The 26,499-nt window shown below is 33.9% G+C and overlaps 1 protein-coding gene and 1 long non-coding RNA gene across 5 annotated transcripts in view; both read right to left on the bottom strand.

The window, feature by feature from the left end:
• The window catches only part of LOC126875779 (katanin p60 ATPase-containing subunit A-like 2), a 224,301-nt gene that overhangs the window by 165,854 nt on the left and 31,948 nt on the right, over positions 1-26,499 (bottom strand). The window lies entirely within an intron of this gene.
• On the bottom strand, positions 9,847-24,561 carry LOC126875839 (uncharacterized). The gene is made up of 3 exons (XR_007693723.1): positions 23,295-24,561; positions 10,932-11,063; positions 9,847-10,305 (listed from the first exon to the last, which is right to left on the bottom strand). It is a non-coding gene; the product is annotated as an uncharacterized LOC126875839 (long non-coding RNA).

The following is a 26,499-nucleotide window of genomic DNA, read 5'->3' as shown; positions in this document are numbered from 1 at the left end:
TAAATAGCTTATACATTTAGAGCATAATATTGAAAATATTAGGGAAATTTAAAAAATTTTGAATATTAAAAAAAAAATATTTAAAAATATTAATATGTATGTCGGATTAGCACTGGGAGTAGGGTTGTGGGCGTCAAATGAATCTTCACGGGAATTAGCCATTGGTACGGTACACGCAGGTGTAGTTTATTACAATAATAGAGTTATTACAGTCTTGACAATTGATCACGACAATTGGCACTCGCGACACTAGTGACGATGGTCTCAGGCCCGATAACGAATCCGCGGCCAACGGGATCACAAAAGAACGTGTCGGAGATGAAAGGAAAACCGGAGCCTTCCCTTTGCAATTTTGCGAGAGTCTTCTGGTGCTTTAGCCTGGATTTTGTCATAGCTGTAATTAAGCAATTGTTGTCATTTGTAATTGTTCGATATATGTGATGGCGAGGGTGGGTTCGAGGTGGCAGCTGGTCGCCGAGCGTAGCCGCGGTCACGGGATAAACGTTTTGCCTGACGAAGGTGTGGATCGGTTGTATTGTTCTCCCTAGAAATCACATAGAATTGTACTTTGGAGATGTCGATATAATGGGACACACGTTGTATTAGGAATCAGACTCCAGACAGAGGCTGCCTAGCAACGACGTTTGGATCTTTCTCGATGCTTCCAAAGAGTATACAACAAACTCTTGGCAGAGTCTGCCTAGCAGCGGCGATTGGAAGCTTCTCGATGCCTCCAGCGAGCATATAACGAACAAAATGCAGTCGTACAGCGAAAAAGATTTTCATCAGATATTCATTCGTGTGATCGCCTTGGAAAGTGATACATCGAGCAATTTACCGAGTGCCTCAGCAATCGTATTTTTTTTTTTTTGTGTGTAAATTATTCTACGCATAGTAAAGAGTTATCCCGTTGACCGTGGATTCGTTTGGAATCATTAGTTAAACTTATCATTTGTTAATCTTATCATTCATTAAACTCAATATTCATAATATTTTGTAAAATCTTGTATATTCGCGTAAATATAATCTCTGTTTCATAAAACGATGGCTAATTCAAACGAAGAATCGTTACACGCCTTAAATTCTAATGTTAACCCGACATATATAATATTTTAAAATATTAATAAAAAATAATAATATTACTATAAATATTTAATTATCTATAAAATTAAATTATAAAATATTAATACTTAAATATTCTACCCTTTCTTTTTAAATTGTTTAATATACAATTCTTTTTATTTTGAAAAAATGGAAATTACTATAATATAAATTGTATAATATATAATTTAAAAATTTTTTATTTATGATATATATATATATTAAATTATAAAATATCAAAAATTTTAATTATATATTAATATAAATAAAAAATATTAATGATACTATAAAATTAAAAATATTAAAAATTTTAAGATTGTATTTTTAATATTAATAAAAAAATATGAATAATATTACTATAAATATTTTATTTATAATATTTAAATAAATATAATTATTAAATTATAAAAATATTAAAAATTTTTAAATTATATTTTTAGTTCTAATAAAAAGATATTAATAATATTATTATAAATATTTTATTTATAATACTTATATAAATATAGTAATTATTATTATTATTAAATTATAAAAATATTAAAAATTTTAATTTAATATATATATATTATTTATTCATTAATACGTTCATGCTGTAATACACGAACATACGCGTTACTCTGCTACTCACGATGCATCGTAACAAGTATGCATTTTTGTATGAAAAACCGTTTATTTTCATTTTATGTTCGTTTTTAAAGTCAGATGCGATACGAAATAACGTCAGTGTTGTTTTCTGGCTGCTCGCGAACATATGATATCTATTCCATTTTCAAATTGATTTTATCTACACGTTAAAGCGAGCTGTGGAATAAATCAAACTTGCTCGAGCCTGCTTGAATCTCTGTATCATTGTATCATAATGTGAGAACTTTCACAAGCCTAAATCTTGGCAGTCTGACGATCGAGAATATTGCTATCGGAAGAATCGCTCTCATCCGTAAACAAGATATTTCCAAGGATTGCGTTATAATTTTCTTAGCGGCTAACCATCGAATATTCGTCAAACGACATAATTTCGCACACGGCGAACCTTATAACGTACACCTTTTTGGCGTATTATTTTTCCCACTTTTTATTTTTTTTTTTTTTTATTATTAACGTGGAGGACACCAGGTCGCTTCTGGGAAAAAGCGGCGTGGTAGTGGCGGACGCCAACGGACTAAAACCTCCATGATGACCGTCCCGGCAGCGATCTAGAGGGGCCCGGGAACTGATGTGACGGATACACCCCCCGCGCTCAATACACCCCCTAATGGAGCGATATGCGGCCACGTCAACCGCGCCTCGTCGCCGGAGCCGCCGTGCCAGACAGTCCGGTTCCCCTACCGGGCTGATTTGCTGCCCCGGGGCGCTGAGTTGCCAGCGCCTAAGTTTGCACCCCACCGGGGGGCGCGACGGACCTAGCGCGCCTCACCGAAGCGCTTCCATGGCCTCTGCCGCGCCCTCGCCGGTCAATTCTCTCAGGGTGAGAGTATTATTTTTCCCATTGCTGCGTGTGAAACCCCTATTGGACAAACTGTTCTTTGCAATACATCGATGGATAAATACGCGCACAAACACGCAATACGTGCAATAGAATGCTCGAGGTCAATTTTGTGATCCTCTTTTTCAACAGATCTTCGCAAATCCGAAGGTGTAGAATTACCTCCCAAAGACATAAGATGACAACAAACACTTTCTTGACACACTGTATAACATTGAGGTATCCAGTTTTGCCACATACAATTTTGTCATTGTCACGTTTGACTTTGTTCATTGTAAAGTCAAATTTGCACACTCCATCTGTGAAATAGTACGAAAAAATCATAGTGACTTGCATTCCTTATGATATCATGATGCCACATAATATATAATACAATACAATAATTCGCGAACAGATCACTCGTTAATTGCTTTTAAAAGAATTACCACGGAAGCTTCCTAACACGCTACCCGGGGGCTAGGGATTTATTTCGTCGATAAGTTAGGTTATTAAACTTATGTTCTTTCATTGAAGACATCGATGGACGCTGTGTTCCAGAAATGTGTTCCAATCACACTTGGCGAAGCATAATAGTAATTTACAATAACAAATACTTAAGAATGCCTAATTTTGTTAAACATAGGGTTCAATTTACAATTATGTAAATATTACTTCTTGAAAGTAACTTCTTAATCAATTTTAACAAATTTTGTAAAATCATGTAATAAATCTTGTTATTTATCATACGCGTGTATTAAGCCAATTGCCAACCGAACATGTTCAAACTGTATTTTTTTCAAAACGGGACCTTAAGCTAAAAAGCTTTATTTCACATATTCGACTTGTTCTTGTATGTGGTATCAGCACCTAGTCGGATGCCCGCGTTATGCAGGACACCCTGATGGCGTTGAACGCAACGATTCAAATTGAACTGAAAAGTCGTTATGTTTTCAGAGGACTTGTATGTAGAGGATGGTTGATCGTGAGATTTATTAGACAAGATTGCTCGTTGTTGAAACCTTCAAGTATATTTTCAAATGATTAAATAAATAATTATAGATAATGTTCGCAAAGACGGTAGATACTCGTAGATACTGATCCATAACTCTCGTGAACTCTTTACGATTGCGTCCGTTTAAACTGGTATAGTATAAACAGATCGGGGGAGAGTCGGAGAATTCAAATTCGTCTTTGTTCGACGGTTCGACGATAACGTAACGGCGACATTGTTTTTCCCGGAGTTTATTTATTAATATATTATGTATGTCCTCACGATCTTGATACTTCGAAGCAAAAAAAACAACAACATGATTTGAAATGTTCTCTAGCTCATGTACCGCTACGTGTACTTTCAAGGAGCAAAACTGACACGGTTCCGCTTGTGACGCGAGACGGAGATTATCGTTTCACTTCCTTTAACGCATTTTTGCCATTGAAAGACACTAATTTCTGTGACTTGCTTTATCTCTGTTATAAATCTCTCTTTATATTTAAAATTTTATAGTTTTTGTGCAAACGTAAAACGTAAGTAAATATTAATAAATATTATAATAATATAATATAATGCTATATAATAATATTAATAAATACTTCGCTATTTACTTATTTTATTTCCATTAAGGTATATTGTATTTTTCATTGCATTACTTTCATTTTTATTTAGTGTAATAATAAACGCATACGTTAATATTCATTGGCATTAGTGTAATTGTAAGCTTCACTGTAAATTTAATAAAATTTATAAGAACGGAATTATTAAAAGGGTATATATGTGTAATTAAACTAGATTCTATTCTCAATGATACTTCATTATTTTATTATTGTTTCATATATATATATATATTTTTTTAATTTACATGTGCTTCTAAGTTAATAGAACTAAACACATGTGTATGTATTAATTGCTATATACGTCATAATTTCAACCATAATATTAAATTATGGTATGTATTATTAAAAAGTATAGTTTAATGTATATATTAAATATATATCATTTATTCGTAGATTTCAAATATGGATACTGGATCAAAGAAGATTAAAGAAATGATTACCAAAGATATATCGAATATACATAATTATTCCTTGGATGTTAAAAAATATATTAACAACCAGCTTGAAGACACTCTGGATTATTTACATGGTTTAATTGCTGAAATACCACAATCAGTCCCTGGCCCTTCAAGTACAAAGAGGCCGAAAGTTTTGAAGAAAAAAGGTTATCGCTGTAAAGAGACTATCCCAGAAAATGATATTATCAATACTGATAATACAGTAACAGATTCAGCAGTACATGATAAAACAGAAAATAAAGATGTAAAAACTGGGGATGTGCTGGAAACAACAATTGACCGAACAAAAAGAAAGGCTGCAATAAAAGCTGCAATTAATATTAAAAAGCAGCAGTCAATGTCACTTGTTACAAAATTACGAAGGCTAACTCTTGATGATGACAGTAATGTAAATGTTTGTGTCATATTATGATGAAATTTAATACTTTTAATCTTACCCCATATCTTATGTTACTAATCAATACTAACCCTTATATGTAGTACCCAATAATGTTTGATATCGGTTAATTAATGCGTCAAAATCTAATTGCTTATACAATTGTATGTACATTGTGTATATAAATACTACTATAACGTTGTTAAATATATTCTAAATTTTTAGAGGAAACGTGGAGGCCGACCTAAAAAAAAGGAAAGTGCTAGAAGTAGTTCAGATGAAAAAAACACAAAAGGTCCTACAAAACATAGTAAAACAAAAAAGAATGTTTTAAGCGAAACAATTTCAAAAGAAGATGCAATACAGCCAGAAAGGATTGAACCATTAAAGTCTTCAATGACAACAAGAGATAGATAGACAACAATATAAAGAGAACTTTTTCACGGAGTGAAAACACGAAGGGTAAATATTCTAATATTATTGATGATACAGTAATTCCATCAGCAAGAAATGATATTGAAGATCCTTCAATGTGCGAGGATGCACTTGAGAAATTTACTCCTCTTATGAATTCCACGATGGACATCAATTCTACTTATACGCAGAAGATGATGGACGCTACCGCAATTGTAGAACCTTTATCACCAATAAAATCAAACGAAACTGTAGTAATTAATAAAAACTTGGCTAGTAGTATAGGAAAAAATAATGAACCTAAATTTACATCACGGTCGCCAATAACTCTGCAGGAGGAGGTTCAGCAGCTGAATCAAGCGATTGGACTCACCGAGTTCGAAGAATTATTCGCAGAAGATGAGCCATCCCGTGAAAGGGAAATGTCTAATAGAAACATGACGAAACAGGACATTCAAAATGAAATGAAGAAAAATGTGCCCGTAAGAAGGAGAATCGAGGCCTTTGAAAAAGAAAAAATTTCAGAAAAAGCCATTGTTCAAAAACTGGCACGAAGATCTGTCGAAAAAGCAAAAAAAATCTTATTAGCGAAACAAAAGAAGGAGACTCAGATGATGACATCGCAGGTAACATTACAAACAGTATCAAAGTATTCTTCTGTTATAAAAACACAAGCTATTATTCATTCGATATTTTATCCAAAATATAGCTCCAAACAGCAAGGTCCACTTCTGTTTTGCACAGTAAACCTGACGACGACACATCTGACGATGAAGCCAGACCAAGGCGTACAATTCCACATTAGGCGCAATGTAAGTGTTGTTTTACTTAATGAGTTAATAAACATTATAATGCATGGAGTACTCGAATTTTTATCAATTTTAGCGTACATACGCGAAAATGAACTTGCAATGCAACGATAAATTCCGAAGAAAGCAGTCTATAAATTCTTTGATAGAAGAATGTGCACACCAGATTTAACTGAAATGTTTGAAAATATAGATAGGAGTAGATTACAACGCACGTCCAGTGCAATATGGAAGACACCACCGCGTTATTCCATGATGGAAAACGAATAGAAGTTATAATTTGTTAAACTGAATGTTGTTGATTTCAAATTGTGCCTTAGAGCAGGAATATTTGCCATACCTTGCGTGTAATATAAAAATGATGTTACATTGCAACTATCGTTAAAAGATGTATGTGTTCTTAAAATATACCAATGAACGTAAGACTATTTCACTTTTTATATTTTAGAATGATCATAGGCATATATTACTTTTATTATACTAATCAAATTTTACCATTTTTTCTTATTTATATGTATCTTCTTAAGAATTAATAAATAAACCAATTAATAAATAATTGTTTTGGTACGACTTTTTAATGAGAAGTAAATTTTATTAGATTTGCCTTATTATCACTGTCGTGTAATAATTCGCGAGATACGCGTGATATAATTCGCACGATTAAATAGCACTGGTGATTTCGTCTCTTCGTGTAACGAGGAGGGTCTGGTAAATGGGTCGACCGTGGACGTTCAATCTTGTAAGAGAACAAACGGCGGCACCGTATCGTCGAGCATTTTTCTTTCGGTCAACAGCCATCCATTTTATATTTAGCACATTCGGTTGCGACGCTAAATTTTCGTTACACCACCAGTTGTTTCGTCTGAAATTCGCGTGACGTAAGTGCATTACACTCTCGCACCCGTCAGCCATTCCTGCGACCACTTCGCGTGCGTTAACTCGATAATATTTCGTCTCTGTTACCTTGTCGCCGTTGCTGCTTGACACATCTCGCTTGCTGGACGACTGATCGATGAAAATTAAAACGGGACGCAGATTTACCGTATCGTTATTTTTGTGTCAGGTATTCTCTTTTTGCCGTTTCGGCGAATTATTTTCATTTCGAACTTTTTTAGTCTTATTGTTACGTCGATTCTTATATTTCAAGATCTAGTCTTGTACGTACGTTGGGGAGCGCTTTTATTTATTGATTCAATAAAGAATATCGTTGTAGGTGTCATACATGCGAGTAAAAGTAACGAAGTACGAGCAGTTTCACTGTAACATACTTCCTGATAATTTCTCGTTATTTATACCATAAGAAAGTATCAAAGAGGAACTCTTATCTCGAACGTGGATCTATTTGTCGATAATGCATGCGTGTAATACTCGAGTGTCGTTCATACAGCGTAAATATACGTGCAGATACGTAAACCTTTTATGATTTTTGTATCAAAGGCAGACCTGCTATAATACTCGCAAGTGAAATATAATTCTACGAAAGAAAATGGAGCAAAAGAGTTTCGTTGGTAATATATTCTTCCTTTTTCATCACAAGTTTCCTCTTTGTTGTGCTTCTGTTACATTATAATCCTGTTAGATTTACGCGCGCAAAATTTCACTTTGTTGCACTATATCTCATCATCGCCATCTGCCGAACACCTGTGAGAAACGCGGTTTACTTTGTCTCAAAGCGAGCAAACGTCTAATTTCACAAATTGGAAAACCATCACGAACATTTGTCCTTCGCGCCATCAAAATTCTATCTTCTGAGATATTTTTCGCGTTTCCGAGGTCATCGCCACTCTCCTTAACTTTGCCTTACGATGTATAATATCTCGATGTTACGGTAGTTAGAAATTTGTATTAATTTGGAGAACCTTGTAAAAGTACGCAAATCTGCTACGATAGTCGGATGGAGAGTATCGGCAGAGATCTGTTCCTTTATCGTGAAACTCTCTCGGACAACTTAGATGCTACCAGATATCGATTCTCGCATCCAACCATTTCGTAATAAACGTAGATCATCCAAGAAATTTCTCAATTGTCATCCGTTAATTTCGCGCAACTTTTGCTTTACTTTAGCTACGTGGGAACCTATTAGTGCGCAAATGTTACCCCGAAAATGTTACTCCTCTGTGCCAAATATCGTTCACGTGTATAATCAAAGTTGCATAAAACCGCGTACAATTGCATCAGGAAATTTCTAATAATTTGCTCGTCTCGCAGGACGAAAACAGGCTCACGAAGGATCCCTCTGTCCTGGCTATCGAATGTACCGCAAGCACGTAGTTTCAAGTGTCCGTTCTCTAGAAAATTCGAAACAATTTATGGTCGATGGTCGAGTGAACGGTGCAACGGTCGAGTCGGAAAGATCAGAAAGACAAATCGTCATAGTTCGAACAGACCGGGAAGCAGAAACGCACTTCCATGATCATTTGTATCGTTGCTCGATCTGTTGCTGCTCAATGACCGACCAAGCTGTTGATTTTTCTTTTTCTGCGATGCTACTATACTCTACACTCTATGCTTTATACCGTTCTTTTGCCCGCTATTTACCTTGTACGCGAACTTTTTATCGCTAGTGGATTGCAAAAATCCTTTTTTATCACGAATTTTACGTGACAATGCGTAGGTCAAGGTGGACGTAAGACAAAGGAAGGTGTAGATAAATAAGACAGGGTGTATTTAAAAATAATAAGTTATTTATTACAGTTTATTTAATATGTATACAGGCTATTCGTATTATAGCAGCGATAGCTAGTGTTAAATTAACAATGACAGTTTCTATCGTAGTTAATATTATATTGGTTATTGGCCATGACGAAGGCAAATTTTGATAGCCCTGGTCGAGGTCGGTGGTCTGGATCTATAACAAATAGTACTATATTAATATAGCAAAGAAATGTCGTAAATATCGATATCATTTGCAAGGCGATTCTTTTTGGGCATAGTGAAATTATGTTGATCAGTTTGTGGATATTATGTTGAAATTAGATAATAAAGTTATAGATTTACCCGTTTTAAGGGATTGTTCAGGCGCCGTTAATTCACTGGATATGTCGCCCTGAAGCAGGATGTTTAAATTTTAGATCATATATTGTACTGATAGGAAGTATTTTATCGATACAATTATGAGTTTATTTGATTAAAATATCTAACGTAGTGTCTAGTCACCAAACGAATTAGTAGATCAGCCGTGAACAATGGCAGTAATTTGTATAATAACAAAGGATAAGCCAAATATAGCAGAATGACTCATCGGCTAGCGGGAGGTTGTGTCTAATTATCAAAAGCGAAAGAAATATGAAAGATCCTAGTTTGTAGGACTTGTTGACAATCAATGTCAACAATTTTTTCGTTTGGTCCATAGAATGTTTTGAGTGGGCTGTATTTCGACACACGACAAAATTGATAACGTAAATAAATCTTATATATTTGTTTCAAGAAATGATAGCTCGTTTGTGAGCGGTATCTTTAGACAGGTTGTTGAAAACTGGATGTTAATTCGGATTTTATATTTTCAATAACTTCGCATGAGTATTTTAGTCAAATCTAGCACGAATCGAACAGGTGAAAACAATCTATACGGCGTTCGTGCTGAGGTTGTATGGTGATAGGTGCGTAAGAAACTACTCTTGGTGTTTTTAACGAACAATAGTTTATTTAGAACTAATCAACAATCAGAGTTAACAATTAACAATTAACAATTACACTTAACAGACAACTGGTAACAACTAACAAATAACGATAGACACCGAGAGATCATTCGACGCGTTGCTATGCAAATAGTACCGAGGAGTTACACATTTAATGGCGTAAGACAGACTGCCTGTGCTTTTGTTTCGGATCGCGCAGATTCTTCCCTTCGTAGCCCATCGATATCCCCCACTAGCGTGCATTCATTAGATGTGCCGCCAGTGCTGGCACGTGTATGCTCTTCCGAGAATTCGGCGGAAAGAGTGTGAAGATATCGATGGTACATTGGGCACGTCGGTGTTGCGCTTTGGCGGCGTCGCGCTTTGCATCCGGAGCCGTTGAAAAGTTCCGTGGCCCGTGCCGCCACAGTGCTTGGCAGGTTTTTATTTTGTTTACCTAGTGGATCGGCATGATAGAGTTTGAGACATGTGGAAAGTACGGCTTCCAGGCAAGCAGGGGCTGATTCAGCGCATTAAAATAAGAAGAAAATTTCGTATAAACGTTTTCGAGTAGACGCTTGCTTTGTGTCACAGTACTTTCTTACCTATCTTTAGAGAAATTACTCGAATCGACCAGTTCCAGTTTCTACGGAAACGCGAATGCGTCGCGTCATAGATCGTCCATCTTGTTCGAACAGCTTACACGAATTTGTCGAAAATTTTGATCGTCACGTCAACTAACGTTTTATAAGTAAGAGATTTTAAACGTCCCCGTATTTAATAATCGAACGGATTCGGATCCGAAGAGCGTATTGGTCCGGAAATAAGGCCAGCACGATTTATCTATTTTCCAAGAAATCGTTCATCTGTGTAATGTTTAGCATCGCAAAATAAGCTATAAGCGGAACGTATGGTCATATTAGGCATATTATGTTATATAAAATTTTCTTCTTATTTCAGTATTCAGAATCAACCTCTGCCATATTTTCCACCTGTTCTGATTCACCTTGTATAATATATAAGAATGATAATTGCAAATATATTTGTATAATAGCTCTATGATAAGCGCTTAATAATACATACAGTGAACTTGTACAGAGTAACGTTTGCTGACTGTCGGAGGCACATTGTTGCTGTCTATGCAAAGACAAGTGCCCATTTCTTGTCGAAGAACTCCAGTCAATTCTAGCGTTTCACCCACATAAGTTTTCAACGCTGAAACATGAAAATATATAGCCGTTATTTTTTAGCTTTGCCTCTATTTGATCTTCATCTTATCTGCTTACGCGCTTAATAATAGAACTAGGTTTGGTCTACGTAAAAAGTAACTTCTTTTTATTAAGACTCATATTTATTAAGATTTAATAAGATACAATTTATTAAGATACATGTAACGAAAGGCAGGAAGTAGTAACATTTTACGTGAATTTGCATGGATCGAATATGCTGATGTGCTTACGAATAAGAGAGTATTGATCGATAATTATTAAAGCCAATTGTTTGTGACATGGAAATAAGCAAAAGTCATTTTTAAGTTTAAAGATCTTTAGTTTAGTATTGAAATGTGTTTAATGTATTTTATCAAAAGTAGATAAAATAGGAATATTAAAAAGTTGTGTTTTGAAGACAAAATTTGACAAAAATGATGCATATACAAATGCTATCTGTGGTCATTAATATATTTTTTCGTTATCGACAGAACATTTTCCCTTGATTTTATTGACATATTGGATTAATCACTTCTTTAAGTTACTCCTTGTTGAAACAACATCAAAATCGTATATTGTTTCATGCTAAAAAATCTACTAAATCCATTGACAGTGAAACGATATTTCGTATACGGTTCTTACAAGAATTATTATTATTTAAGACTTAGGAAAACGTATATACAGTAGCCACGCACACTGTGCGTATTTCTGGCGCGCGTTTCCGTTCAGTGACAGTACTTCGGCGGACTGGATTGCCGAAGCGAAAGGGTTAAAAATATACGATAAAATCACATGTAGCTCTCTATTTGTCTAGTCGCTTTTGTAGCAATATCACTATGTCCTCTGACATACTTGAGGTTTCTTACAATTCACAAATTAAATGAACAACTGTGCAAGCGAAATCGCTGCTGTAGAATCCCCGCTTCTGTAGAATCAGTCGTATGGATTTCAAAATTTAGTGTGTCGCCGGGATTAGCGTTATCCAAAGTATGCCACAGGAATAGAACATAAAGATATTTCTCAAAATTTGTTATTGCTGGTATGATATTGCTGAAATACAAGGCTGCAGTTTCTTAATGTCGTCAAAACATTCAGTTCTTTTTTGGTCAGTCACTTTTCGCGTGTGTCACGACCGGCATACTTCAAATCCGACGGACTGACGATAGAGATAAAGATGTGGCGGCACTCGGCGACAATGTATATCGCTGATGTGCCTAATGAACCATCAACATCCCAACGGTCCTTCCACCGAAGGTTCTAGAAGAAAGAGCACGTGGCAACGATCGCGGACGCCTAGCAAATGCATGGACGGTGGGGATGTTGAGGGATGACAAAAGAAAGTAATCGGATCCGATCGAAAGTAAAATCATAAGAGTCAGTCTTAGAAAGTCACGCCTAGAGTTCGGAAGTAGATTGTAAAGTGTATTGATGTTAGAAAAAAAATAAAGTTTTCTTTTTTTATTTTTTTACCTCAAATTCCTTTTTTATTTTGTTATTTTACGTGACACGTGCTTTGTATTGCTCTGTCGAATTTGAAAGTTTCTATTACGATAGCGGATGGTGCGAAAGACGCAAGTTTCTAGTATTTTAGAGATGTCTGAACGTCAGCTGCGTGATTATGTAACAAAAAATGGAGATATCCATTGAAATATTTTAACACGCAAGAGATTTCATGTTAAGACAATACACGCAAAGTAAATACACACGAATATAATAGTATATCCCTTTCGATGTCATTCGATTTTTGTGTCATTCATTTTTTCCCCGATATATTTGAGCGATTCGAGATAAACAGGATACACTTCTAAACAATTCCTCTCAAAAGTGGCAGGAATTAATATTTTTTCTACTGAAAACAAATAACTGGAAATATTGAAAATGTAAAAGAATAGGAAGCTTAAAATCCGTTCACTTGTCGATGCAATGAGCAGAACAATACATATTTGCGATAATAAGAAGAATATCTCTAATGATACTGTAGTATCGGGGAGAAGGGCCCAAGAAACGTCGAGCTAACTACAGACAATGTCGCGAGAGCCGAGGCGCTGTCGGCTCCATCAATGCATTACCGGGTCCTTCAAGTAAATAGCCTTGCCGAAAAGACCTACGTGACCCTGGCTACGAGCGTCTGCAGAACACGTGTGCGGTGGGCCTAGTAAAAGACAATAGAGTGCTACAACGGCCAGAGAGTCAGTCGAGAAGCAGAGTGCGAGTTGAGCGGATACGGAGTGTGAGTCGGCGTGCGACGATATTGTAGTCGGTCCTTTTGTTATTGAATATCACTTATTAAAATACACTAAACTTTGAACTCTACCATCATCACTTGTCCTTACTCTAAGAAACCATCAGTTACTACAATACTTTTAATACATCAAAAGGCAAATACTATAAAAAGATTCGACGCGCTCTTTGAATACAGCTACTATCAAGATGTATAAACATTAGTACACATAATTAGCCTAGATCGTGTCGAAGTAGTAAGTACGTATGTACTTTTGACGAATTTTTAAATTCAAAATTCTTTTGAAATCACATTTAAAATACAGTTATTCTTAGAATATGATTTAAAATATAATCTTCTTTCTACTTTTTGCGTAATTTATTACGTAAATCATTACTAAAGAAAGTTACTTTCCAGTTGTGTTACAAAGTAATCCACTTTGTACACAGGTATGTAATAAATTGCCAGAAACTTTGATGAGAACGAACTTTTTATTAAAAAAAAGTGACATCTTTCATGTATGATTTCCTCTTCAATCTAATATTTGCTTGGTAGTAGTATATCAAATATTTTTGAGCTAAAAGTAAGTAATAAATATTCGGTAGGTTTATATGCGGAATGCATAAATAATTGTTATGAGTATTGAAAGTATTACATTTTTCTGTCTAAATCGTTTCGGTTCAATTTGGAAAATCTTATTCTGCGTGTGCAATTAATATCAGCAGCATGTCAACTCTAAAGTTTCATATCACGAAAAGAGTTTATGCAAAAGACGAATAAGAGTTAAGTTTGACATCGAGTAAAGAAAACCCAATTTGAAATTGATCTAACAGTGTTTTTCTAAATTATTTCTAGGTATTGTTCAATTTGTTCTTTTCTAAATATTGTTGGATTTAATTAACGCAGCGTCATATTTACGCTAATATCTGCTTGTTAAGCATAATTTTAATATATAATAACATGATCTATAACTCTTTACAATTTATATTTTATCATGGCATATGTTTTAGGATATTCTCCGGCTTCTTGTAATTTTTATTCATACCTATTCCACGTGTATCATGTTCTCTTTATTAACTTGAAACGTTTTACACGCACAGGTGTACGCGAGTACTATCAATTACACGTACATACAGAACTTCCTCAAGCTAATATTATCAACTCTAGAGCTATTAATAAATGTTCATAAAGGGGATACTTCTTCACGACATGTAGTTTAATAGTTTATTAACACATTGACTGCCACGCGTGTTTTCAAAAAAATCTGCGTCAGGCCACGCGTACAGCAGTACCAAGCGTTCTCTGCTAGGTGCTCCTATCGATATTTTAGTAATGCGAATCGCTCAAGTGGTGGTCTCAAGAATGATCTTTCGTTTCGCTTGTTCGCTACATTAAAACCGCTAGCTGTTGTCGAATATAACGAAGGAAAGTGTGGTATAGATTATTCCGACCAAATGGTTTCTTATGCCACCACAATTAGAAAAGGAATCAAATGGTACAGAAAACTTGGCATTCAATTCCTTCTGGGAATTTCTGTTGTAAACGCTTTGACGGTTTACAAAATTGCAACAAGGAAAAATATAAATATTGGAATATTGTTATTTTATAAATTTATTATTATTATGTTATTTTTATTTATTATTATATTATTTTTTTATTATTATTATTATTTATTATTATATACTGTTATTTTATAAATTCAGAAAGATAGTTATATCCACTGTATATACTACGTACATATATGTATAAAATATATGATTTTTTAGGAATATCTCTCTACTTTAAACTGTTACTAGCAAAGATACTTTGCAAGTAGCATTCTTATATGTTGGATTACAAGCTATTTCAATTAGCCTTGTAGTGAATATACTGTACAATATTTGTAATTTTAGCGAATGTCGTGATATTGTTCTGTAGGAGTACCAAAACATAGTTATCTTCTATTAGCAAATAAAATTCTATTTTTGATGAAATTTAGTAAAAAATATTAAAGTATCCGAGGAACAATTTCTTTTGCCTGCAAAAGTCACTTTGAGCAGGTGAAATCGAATCCTCAAGATTTTGATTAACTTGTGATGATCCGAGATACAGTAAAACTTTGCATCGCTCTATTGAAAAATATTTGTGCGCTAGGAATAAATCTCGAGTAAATAATGAGTTTACTATTTTAAAGATAAAACGTGTAACAGGCATTACATGTAAGAAATACAATGCGGGCAAAATAACAGCTCACTTAACATTTCTGTTAATTTCTAAATACATAGGATTTTTCACCAGATTTCACGCTTTTATTGGAACAAACAAATGAAAATGAACAATTCCGTGTAACATATTTCGGAGCCATATTGATCTGATATGTCAAACATATACATTGATATCTCGAAAATTAAAAATTATTTTCTAGAGTTGACATGTTGTTTTTCAGGTAAGTAAAATGTTTTTTAATGTATACTATATCTAATTTATTAAGTGTAATTACCAGTTATTTGCCCCACTTTTATAATTTCCTTTGTATATTATATACATTATAATCTAAAACGTATTTGTTCAACGTATTTGTCGTCCAATACCGATGATTTAGTCATAGACCGAATTTCTTTTACCTGTAAGTTCAATATTTTGGCAACTGAGACTAAATTAGAAGGTGTCCGTTTAATTTTTCTTCTACTTTTTCCATAGAAAAATGTCTGAAAGTCCAAAACAGAAAAGAGAGAAATGGTCAGAGGAGAACATGAATGGGGCTTCGAAGCTACTCTTCAAAAATAAAATGGCCCAAAGACAGGTCACTGAAGCTTTCAATGTTTCAAAAACGACGAATGTGAAGTCTGGGCACACGTCGAATGCGCAGATCAAGAAAATATTAAGTGTTTTCCATACGATATACATAAAAATCAAATTTGAATAAGAATATGTATACTGACATCTAGAGGACTTTTTAAAACATTATTAACCATTTAGAGCAAAAGATCAAATAATTAAATAATTGATCGGTACTGGACGACAATTTTTCGTTTCCTACAAATTCCGACATTACTATTCTTGCACATTGTCAATTCGTCAATTCGTATTATTGAATTTCATAAAATTAATTTTCCTACTTTTATCAAGTTCCATTTGTGCTATAAAGTCACTTTGTAAATTTTCATTTTTACCAACTCTAGCACAAGGTACTGTGCGACTCTCCCCTGCATCTTATTTTGTATGTGATTCGAAATCCAAATTATTCGATATTTTTCATACCAAACTACGATAAAGATTCTTAACAATTTCTGCAAGATTACCTATACTAGCATTTATGACGTTCCTGTCTCACAAGATCAATAACCAAGCCTTTTCCTCGATTCTTTTTCTCTGATGAAACGTTAAATAGTTTTCTTCCTTCTTTCTGTCCGGATGAATTTTATCTTTTTCGTAGGTCATTGATATCTGGTCGCTTTTTTAAATTACTTTTTCCGTAGTTTTCATGTCGCAATAAAGAGATTAAAAAATGCTGGATCAAAATTCTTAATGCTTTTCTCACCCACTCCGTACTGTTATCTTTCTGTTCATGTTCAAAATAGCGAATAGAGGTACATATAGAGGCGAATACTTCTGTGTTTAGTCTATTGACACCCCCTCCCTCTCGCCCCTTGATAAGGTTGACTCGTGTTAGATTACAATATCAGTTTGCCTAACAATCAGAACTACATGGAATTTTGGGGATATACAGGCTGAGTCTTCAACAGCAAACCACCTGAATAATTCTTTCAATTTTTTGAGACGCAGGGAAATGTTTGAAACAAAAGTTGTTTGGTTTCGAGGAGGCTATTACGCGATGGAAAAAGTTTTTCTCAGATGGACGCGTTTACGAGTTTTAAAGAACACTTTAATAGGCTTCGTTTTTTTTTAAGTGTAGCCGTGTAGTTTTGAATACCTATTTGTCCCATTGTTGCTCTTTTGAAGACGGATTTAAATATCGCGGTCATTTAAGGTCACTCAAGGTCATAAAACGTAGTAAAATAGTCCAATCGTAATGTGTGTCCAGAACGTAATGTTTCAATATTCCGAAACAAAGGAAAATGGATTTACCATTTTCAAGATAAGCGGCCCGTTTATAAAACACCATTAAACTAGGAGACGCAATCAATTGGAGAAAAGATAAATTTTCTGTGACTACTTATCGTACTCGAATTCGACTCTATATCTTCGTTACTTTGTCGAAATTGCTATGTATAATAATTATTAATTATGAATAACGAAAGAAATCCTTAACCGAAAAATACTTCGTTATTCAGTATTCGTTGTTTAATATAATTATAAAACACCAATCAATAATAACACAGGTACTTCACAGTGAGATATTTGAATTATTCGTCTAATATAAAGAATAAGAATTTTGGAACAAGAAATTAAACGATTAGTACAAACATTCGATAATTGCACGAAAAAGTCCTCTACGTAGTTACACAGCCGTCGTGTCCACTTTGAGAAGGACAGATTTCCCTGAGGTATCGCGGAAATTTGGCGGTCCATTGCGATCAAGCAGTGTAACATGATCCAATATTATCAGTTATCGTTGAGACAATGTATCCGAGTAATCATTCAAAACTGAAAATTGCCTTATTTTAGGCTTTTTAAAATTAAATTTCCACTAACGCATTTGTAGGATTTCCCCGACTAAAATAAGATCAAACATGATATAATATGAATAATATTTAATTATCAATTATTAAGTAAGCAAATATGTTCCAAATTTTATCGTGTTTGGTGTCATTTTAACCAGTAAAACGCAAGAAACATATTAGCAAAAATTTCATTGATCAAAAATCGCAAATAAGAATCTTTCAACTTATCGCCAGCCTTTAACGAGGCTCTCTTTCTCTTTCATTCGCGTTGTCAATTTTGAGGAATAGAGTCTCCATAATTGTAACGTTTCAGTCCCGATTTTTGTGCAATTATCGAATGTAATTATTAAAATTGTATACACGACATATTACAAACATTGAATCGAATTTTTTTCTGCAAAACGTTATCGAACACGAAAAAACGAACACGAATAATCGAATCGAAAATTACTAAACGATCGGCTGTTGGATAAGTGTTTACTAAGAATCTGACTAAGTACACTCTCTTAAATGCAAATGACTCATTGAACTTTTTTGATATTAACTTTTTAATGAACGGCAATCCTCGAATAAAATCTTACTCAAACTGATAACATTAACAAAATATTTAAAAAATGTCAAAATCGGCGGTATCTCCTTTTTTTGTAAATATTTACCGGCTATTGAATCCATTGATTCTCGATTGCCTTATCTGTTTGCTTGTGTATATCTTTTATATATACATAGATGGATACACAAATAAGTTTCGTCTATGGCGAGATCAATTTAGCCACCTGAGTAACCAGCTATCTTTCGAATCAACAGATACAATACCGATACAATGATACGACATGCGATGTACATACTCGAAACGTTACAGATTGAATCAATGAATTAATGAATTAATGAAGAGTAGCTGCTAATCATTGGTAGGATACACGCTTGTTAAAGATCGAAGATGTCCCTGAATTAATTAGCTTTGAAATTAAAAGGTTAGGTATGTGGGAGATTTTGCGTTTGAGGAAAATTATTCGAAGATAGCAATATGGTTGATGATACGGAAGTGTAGGGGTAATAGGGTGAATGCAACGAGCAATGTATAATAAACAATTGATAATTGGTAATAATGTATAAATAATTCGTAACGATTAAGAATAGAAGCAGATAGTAATATTTAATTAGAACCCATGTTTTTTTTTTCAACTTCCAATTTATGTTCCTTTGATAGCAAAAACTAAAATAGAATTGATTATAATAAATTTTGAATATAGAGATTGAAAATTGAAATGGTTTATCAATTGGGCTGATTTCAAACTAATCTCGTAAAAAAGTTGTAAAGGGGGAAAATATAGCTTTAAGAAATACGCAATTAGTCGAGTGTTTACGGTACGTGCCAATAACAAGACAAGCTTTTGACTTTTGGAGAAGTCGACTGTAACAAAAATATATTATATTATATTATATTATATATTATATTATATATTATAGCTATAATTTTAGCAGATACTGTTTATCTGTTTCGTTTTGCGTGTTTTAACGTCCTCATGGTGTATCGTATAGTAATTAATGCATCAGATTATATACATATTGGTGTTTGTAGGTAACACGTTATACAGAGTGGAGAAGCAGCATCAAATTGTCACGATTGCAAAATAAAATGAGTGAACGGCTGGTGAACGAGCAAAATACTCGTACAATAACAAGTGAATGTAAAGGGAGCTCTAAATTCCAAGAAATTCCATTTTATCAGCCGAACAAAATGTATAATCTGATAATGTTTTGAGGATAGTAAGTTAGGCAGGCGAAAAAAACAGGTGTTAACGATCAAGTATAACAGATACACAGTAGTAAATATTCAACAATTTTTCAACCGTAATGTATTTATACACAAATCTGCGTACTTTGTATCAAAGTTTCTGTTGAAAATGACAACGTGAGTTCGTGCTCGCCATCCATATGCAGATGCGTTAGTGATAAGAAATAGTAACTAGAGGATGATGCTAGTTACAATCGATAGATTTAATCGATAGGCTTAAGATGCTTTTTTGTTTTTATCCCTAGTTTTTGTAAGCGTGTGCAATAAAGGCTTTTTTTTGGCTCAGAACGGTGTAATAGATTTATCCATTCAATAAAATAATAACTACTCTGATCTTACCTCTGAGTATAGAAATAACAACAGTTTCGATACGTATATTTTTATGTACAGCATGTATAAAAAGTGTCAGGGCGTATAAGTGTCCACTAGCGTGATTTCGGAGGATCGGAGCCTCTGGATCGATTGATTCATGCAAAATTTTGTAAAAATTGACGTTTGCTGGCACCGTATGCTACTTAGCACGAGGATCAAATGAAACTTTACTGGGAAAGTATATTTGGATACCATGATGTGCAAGATATTATTCTTGTATATGTAGGATTTGTATACATTTTAATCAATTTACTTTTTTTAATCAATTTAATCCTCATTTTATCAATAAATCCAATTATTTTGCCATCTATCTCTATTACCGACTATCGAATTGTTCGTTGTTCCAAAAATGTGTTGCGCGCAATACTGGGCACTATTAAATAAATTTTCATTTAAATAATTGTTTAAATGTTAAAAGACAGAAATAAATTGTTTGCAATTTCAACAAGTTTACATATATTATTTAAAATAATGAGGTTAATTGTTATTTACAAATTTTATTTTCTATTTATTCTAAAAGAAAGCTAATAAAATCAGAATCTTTGTTTGAAAGTCTTTTTTCACGCAGTAGATAATTCTGTAATAATGTGAAATCACGCTGATTGCTCCATTCTGTTTATCACGGGCTATCCCACCTGCTAACGAAAACTTGTTTTCTCGTTGATGTCACATTGCTTACTTTCTACCTGACTGCGAAATATAAACTTGTTGCGAATAATCTCGATGTAAGACCCAATGAAATTTCAACGTCATTTCTCCAAAAAACGGTTCAATTGCGACTCATAGCTTATTTTGAAAAGTTGTCAAGTTGGTCCTCGCGATGAGTAGACGTTTGTAAAACTGTATCATCCAGAGTTGTAGAATTAGGGTGGTCCGGTCAAATAAATGTATTTTTTATATACTCTGTACATATACAGGCTTTTCCAGAATAATTCCATACCGCCAGACAGGATAAGACGTTAAACAAGAAAAAAAACATTTTTCTTTTCTTCAGCTTATTTTTGCGCGTAAACTTTTTGTATTTAAAACTAAAGTTTGAAATAGTTGTAGATACTCTGTCACACTGAACGTATTTCATTGTAAGCTAGCTCAAGCAGAAACAAAGCCTTATACAAGAAAACTTCATCCTCTTCCTTTGACTTACTTTTGCATACAGAAAAATCTGCAGTCTAAGTGTGCTATCCTGAGATTCCTTGATTATACATATCTTTTCTAAATTTTTCGTTTCTGTTAACAAAACTTCCATAAATGATAAAGTGCAGGTATTTCTAAAGGGAAAAAATGTAAAGAAACTAAAATTAACGCCCAAACACCCAAAATTTCAACATTAACCCGCCATATATATATTGTTAAATATGTAAATTCGCACGTTCGTGGGGAGACGCGATCTCGAGGAAGTGCGCCAACGGGAGTCGTAAATTCCCGTTACGATTGACTAATCGACGCCACGAATCGTTCAATCCCTTATTTCTTTTGGGATAATAAGGGTAGTTAACTTGAAGAGAACGCTGCTATTAACAGGTTATTATATATGTCGGAGATGAAAGGAAAACCGGAGCCTTCCCTTTGCAATTTTGAGGAAGCCTTCTAATGCTTTAGCCTAGATTTTATCATAACTGTAATTAAGCAATTGTCATTTGTAATTGTTTGACATTTGTGAAAGCGAAAGTGGGTTCGAGGTGACAACTGGTCGCCGAACGTAGCCACGGTCACGGGATAAACGTTTTGCCTGACGAAGGTGTGGATCGGTTGTATTGTTCTCCCTAGAAATCACATAGAATTGTACTTTAGAGATGCTGATATAATGGGACACACGTTGTATTAGGAATCAATCTCCAGACAGAAACAGGTCGTCCCATATAACGTAATACGTTATAACGTCATCCCATATAACGTAATAAGTTATAACGTCATACCATATAACATAATACGTTATACCGTCATACCATATAACGTATTACGTTATAACGTTATAACGTTATAACATATAACGTAATACGTTATAAAGTTATATCATGTAAAGTAATACGTTATAACGTTATACCATATATCGTTACATATGTCACGACCAGCATACTTCAAATCCGACGGACTGACGATAGAGATAAAGCACTCGGCGACAATGTATATCGCTGAAGTGCCTAATGAACCATCAACATCCCAACGGTCCTTCCACCGAAGGTTCTAGAAGAAAGAGCACGTGGCAACGATCGCGGACGCCTAGCAAATGCATGGACGGTGGGGATGTTGAGGAATGACAAAAGAAAGTAATCGGATCCGATCGAAAGTAAAATCATAAGAGTCAGTCTTAGAAAGTCACGCCTAGAGTTCGGAAGTAGATTGTAAAGTGTATTGATGTTAGAAAAAAAATAAAGTTTTCTTTTTTTATTTTTTACCTCAAATTCCTTTTTTATTCTGTTATTTTACGTGACACATACATCGACACTCTGTGTTACCACAGATTTTATACGAAATAGTGAAATTGGAAATCGAATACTGTATTCAGAGTTAAAATATAATGCTATATGGAAATGAAATAGCACTTCAAAGACTTGATAGATTTCGTTAATAAAATAAAGCAAAATAAATCTTTAATTCACTCACTACGAATTTATGGCATTGATTAAAATCAATGAATGTAGAGTTACTTACGATTAAGGGTACAACTGTTATAAATTAAGAGCATAATTACATTGAATTAATGGGAAAATGTTGTTATAAATTATTGGTATAACTGTTAAGAATTAATGATGTAATTGTTTTAGATTAATGGCTTAAATGTTATATATTAATGGCTTAGAAGGTATAAATGAATAGCTTAAATGTTATAAATTAATAGTTTAAATGTATAAAATAACAGTTTAAATGTTGTACATTATTGGCTTAAATGTTGAAAGTTAATAGCTTAAATGTTATAAATTAATGGCTTAAATGTTATAAATTAATAGTTTAAATGTTATAAATTAATGGCTTAAATGTATAAAATAATAGTTCAAATATTGTAAATTAATGGCTAAGATGTTGTAAATTAATAGCCTAAATGTTATAAATTAATAACTTAAATGTATAAAATAACAGTTCAAATGTTGTAAATTAATGGCTTAGATGTTGTAAATTAATAACTTAAATGTTATAAATTAATAGCTTAAATATTATAAATTAATTTCTCAAGTATTGTAAATTAATGGCTTAGACGTTATAAATTACTAGTTACAATGTTGTTATTTGATATTTTTTTTTATTTACCTTATATTTAAATTCTTCTTGGATGTTCACTGTCCGGAATTTCAGACACGAAAGAGCTCGCGCGCGACTTCCGCGTTCCTTATATATCTTGACAAGGTGTCGAGATGTCAATCAAACGTTAACGATCTCTTGACATAGCAAAGGACGGGTTTTCCATTATAACAAAATCAAATTGAACAATTTCTTAATTTTTATCGTAAATTGGCGCCTTCGACGATTTAATACGGTATCCATTTTTATCATTTTAATAGTTTCTACAAACTAAGACTAAATTCACACCTCCTTGATACTAGTTTTCGACTATCAATTAGTTTGAACAAAAAGGGAAAAGAGCCTAACGGCAGTCGATGACGTTACTGTGAAATATGTTATGGTATTTAAATAATCAGCCAGATAAAATTCATATTAATCATTATATTATATTATCGATATTCGTTCATTTACTCGTGCTAATTACAAAATAAAATGTTCTCTTTTCTTGAATAACACCTACATCACCGTCTGCGATATTTAAATTTCTTATTTAATGCTTATTTAAAAGTCAGGTACCTTTTTAATTCCTCTCAAGGTAAACGAGTAAATTTACTCGTTATAGTTGTAACATAAAATGGCTATTTTCTTCAATACCACTTGCATCGCTGTACGTGATACAAATATTAATTATGTATCGAATAATATGTACCAATTGGCTGTAATCGCGGTTAGGTATTTCTTCGTTTGATCTATCAAAAGATCTATTAGGCTATTAGCGAAACACTTATTGATTCCTCAAAGATGTATCTTAACTTAAATCTTAAAGATTAACTAAATGATTATATTTGATTAGTATTCGACAGTGTCTATCATATTCAGCCATCTTCTTTTATAATTGATACTGCTCGGATCAATTATTTTATAATAAATTGCAGATTATGCCACGGTATATTATAAGATATTTGTCTATAGCTCTTTTTTTCTAATTCATTGATTTTATTATTAGTCTCGTTGGTTTTTCCTGTGAGTATCTGCTGTACGTACATTGGAAATACATAATGGATACGTACATTATATATATATTTTAAAATATAAAAATAAAAAATTAACAATACTATTATAAATATTGCTATTATAATTAATTAATAATAATTTAATTAGATAATTAAATTAAAATAATTTATAAATATTTAACGTAATAAAATAAAATTTTTTAATAAAATTGATAAAAATTGAATTATCTTGTATATAAGTATATATTAATATATAATTATTAATTTTAAATATATTAATTTTAAAATCTTTATACATACATTTAATTTTATAAAAAAATTAAAATATAAATATAAATATTTTAACTTTAAATTGAAAAAAATGTATTATATATAATTAATTATTTATATATAAAAATTAATATAAATTATAAATATTTTATTATCTTGAGATATATAATTAAATTATTATTAATAATAGGTAATATTAATTTATAATTACTTATTTATTTATATATATATATACGTCGGGTTTACATTAGAATTAGGGTTAGGGGCGTGAAACGAATCTTCGTTTGGGTTACACGTTGTCGTTATGCAATAGAGAAGACATTGACTAGTGCAAATACGATTACCATAGAACCGGACAAGTAACCGTGGTTATTAGATATTCGAGAGACTAATGACAATGATCCTAGGTTCAATAACGAATCCGCGGACAACGGGACGGTAGTCGTACGCACTCGCAAAAAATCTAAGTCGGATTCTGTGTTAGTATTCGCTGACCGTAAGGAGTTAATCCTTTTTTGTCGATGAGACCGCAAGAGAGAGAGAGACTTTCCGACCCGGTGATACCCCAGAGGAAAAATATGAAGGGGTATGTCTAAGGACACGAAATCATCGGATTCGTCGGGGACATCCTACGTTCGGAAAGTAAGGGAAATTGACGTTGCTGCTAATTGGCCAATCTCCATATCGGTAGTTAGAAAAGGATGCTAGCCGCCCTTGAGGGAGGGTTGCTAGTGGGAGACGTCGTTTGTGGAAAAATAGGTCTCTCCTGTCTTCCCGTAACTGGGACAAAGACTGTGTATCTGTTGAAGGATTTTAGGTAACTAGATATTAGTGTTTATGACGGTCCTCGGGCTAGCCGATCGCGTACTGTGGAGACGCGTCGACATCTGGTAAACATCCTGCCCGGAGAATAGGATCTGCGTGTGGCGAGCTACGGGACAGAAACCGTTGGAATGTTTACTGCCATGTGCCGCTACAAATCTTTCTTTTAAGGAGAGCTATAGGATTACTTAATGCCTTTGTTAGATGGAGAGTTCGTCCCGTTGACCCTGTGACACCAATTACCTCTCAGAGAAAAGACATCGACTCCCGACTGTCGGACGCCAACGCCGCGACGCATCTTAGTCCCCATCAGAGATAAGGCCCCAACCCCGACTTTCGGACTCCTTGGAATCCACACCAAACCCCCCAACATCCCCAAGCCAGGGTGTATATAAGCCGAGACTTCACCCAGCCCGGGGAGTTCTCGTTCTAGTTGCTGTTCTTGTACAACACCCCTTTCTCTGTTCAACGTTATTCTACTGTAAGTGCCAAAGTCATAATAAAGTTCGATAAAAGAAAATTAATAGTTGGGCTACGACTCAGCTTTCTTTTCTCTCGCAACCCAAGTACCAACTTTACGTGACATTTTGGCGATCCGTGCCAGGATCCATCAACTTCAAGAAAACGAAATTACGCATTTCGGCATACGTGCATCATTGACGATTGAGGGATCAGCGGACTTCTGCAGATCAGCTCACTTTACGTGAAAACGACTTCTACGAAAAGCGGACTACGGTCATCACCAAAACTGAAACTGGTCACGAAAAGAAGAATATTCAGGTAAAGAACTGGATTCTTTTAAATATTATCGTACTCGTCGCAGTAGCTTCGCTAGTACAGACTCCAACAACAGTACAATAACCACTATGAGCAAAAAATCAGAAGACACATCTTCTGTTAGCCCTATGGCTACTGGTGTGGATCCAAGTATTCGGGCCATACTAGACGCTATGCAGAAGTAGAACGAAATCAAGTTAAGAAAACTGTTAAAGGAGACTATTAAAGCAGCGACTAGTCGGAGTTATCAGGGTAGTTTAGTTTCTAATAATTTGAACAAAAGCTTGGAGAAAACAGACGTTACTGTAGGAAATGAAGAAATGGTTTTGAAAGAATTTTCAAAAGAATTG

This window comes from Bombus huntii, unplaced genomic scaffold (assembly GCF_024542735.1).
Source record: "Bombus huntii isolate Logan2020A unplaced genomic scaffold, iyBomHunt1.1 ctg00000058.1, whole genome shotgun sequence".
Classification (NCBI taxonomy): Eukaryota; Metazoa; Arthropoda; class Insecta; order Hymenoptera; family Apidae; genus Bombus; species Bombus huntii.
Note: the sequence above shows the minus strand (reverse complement) of the source record. Positions and strands in the feature narration are given on the sequence as shown.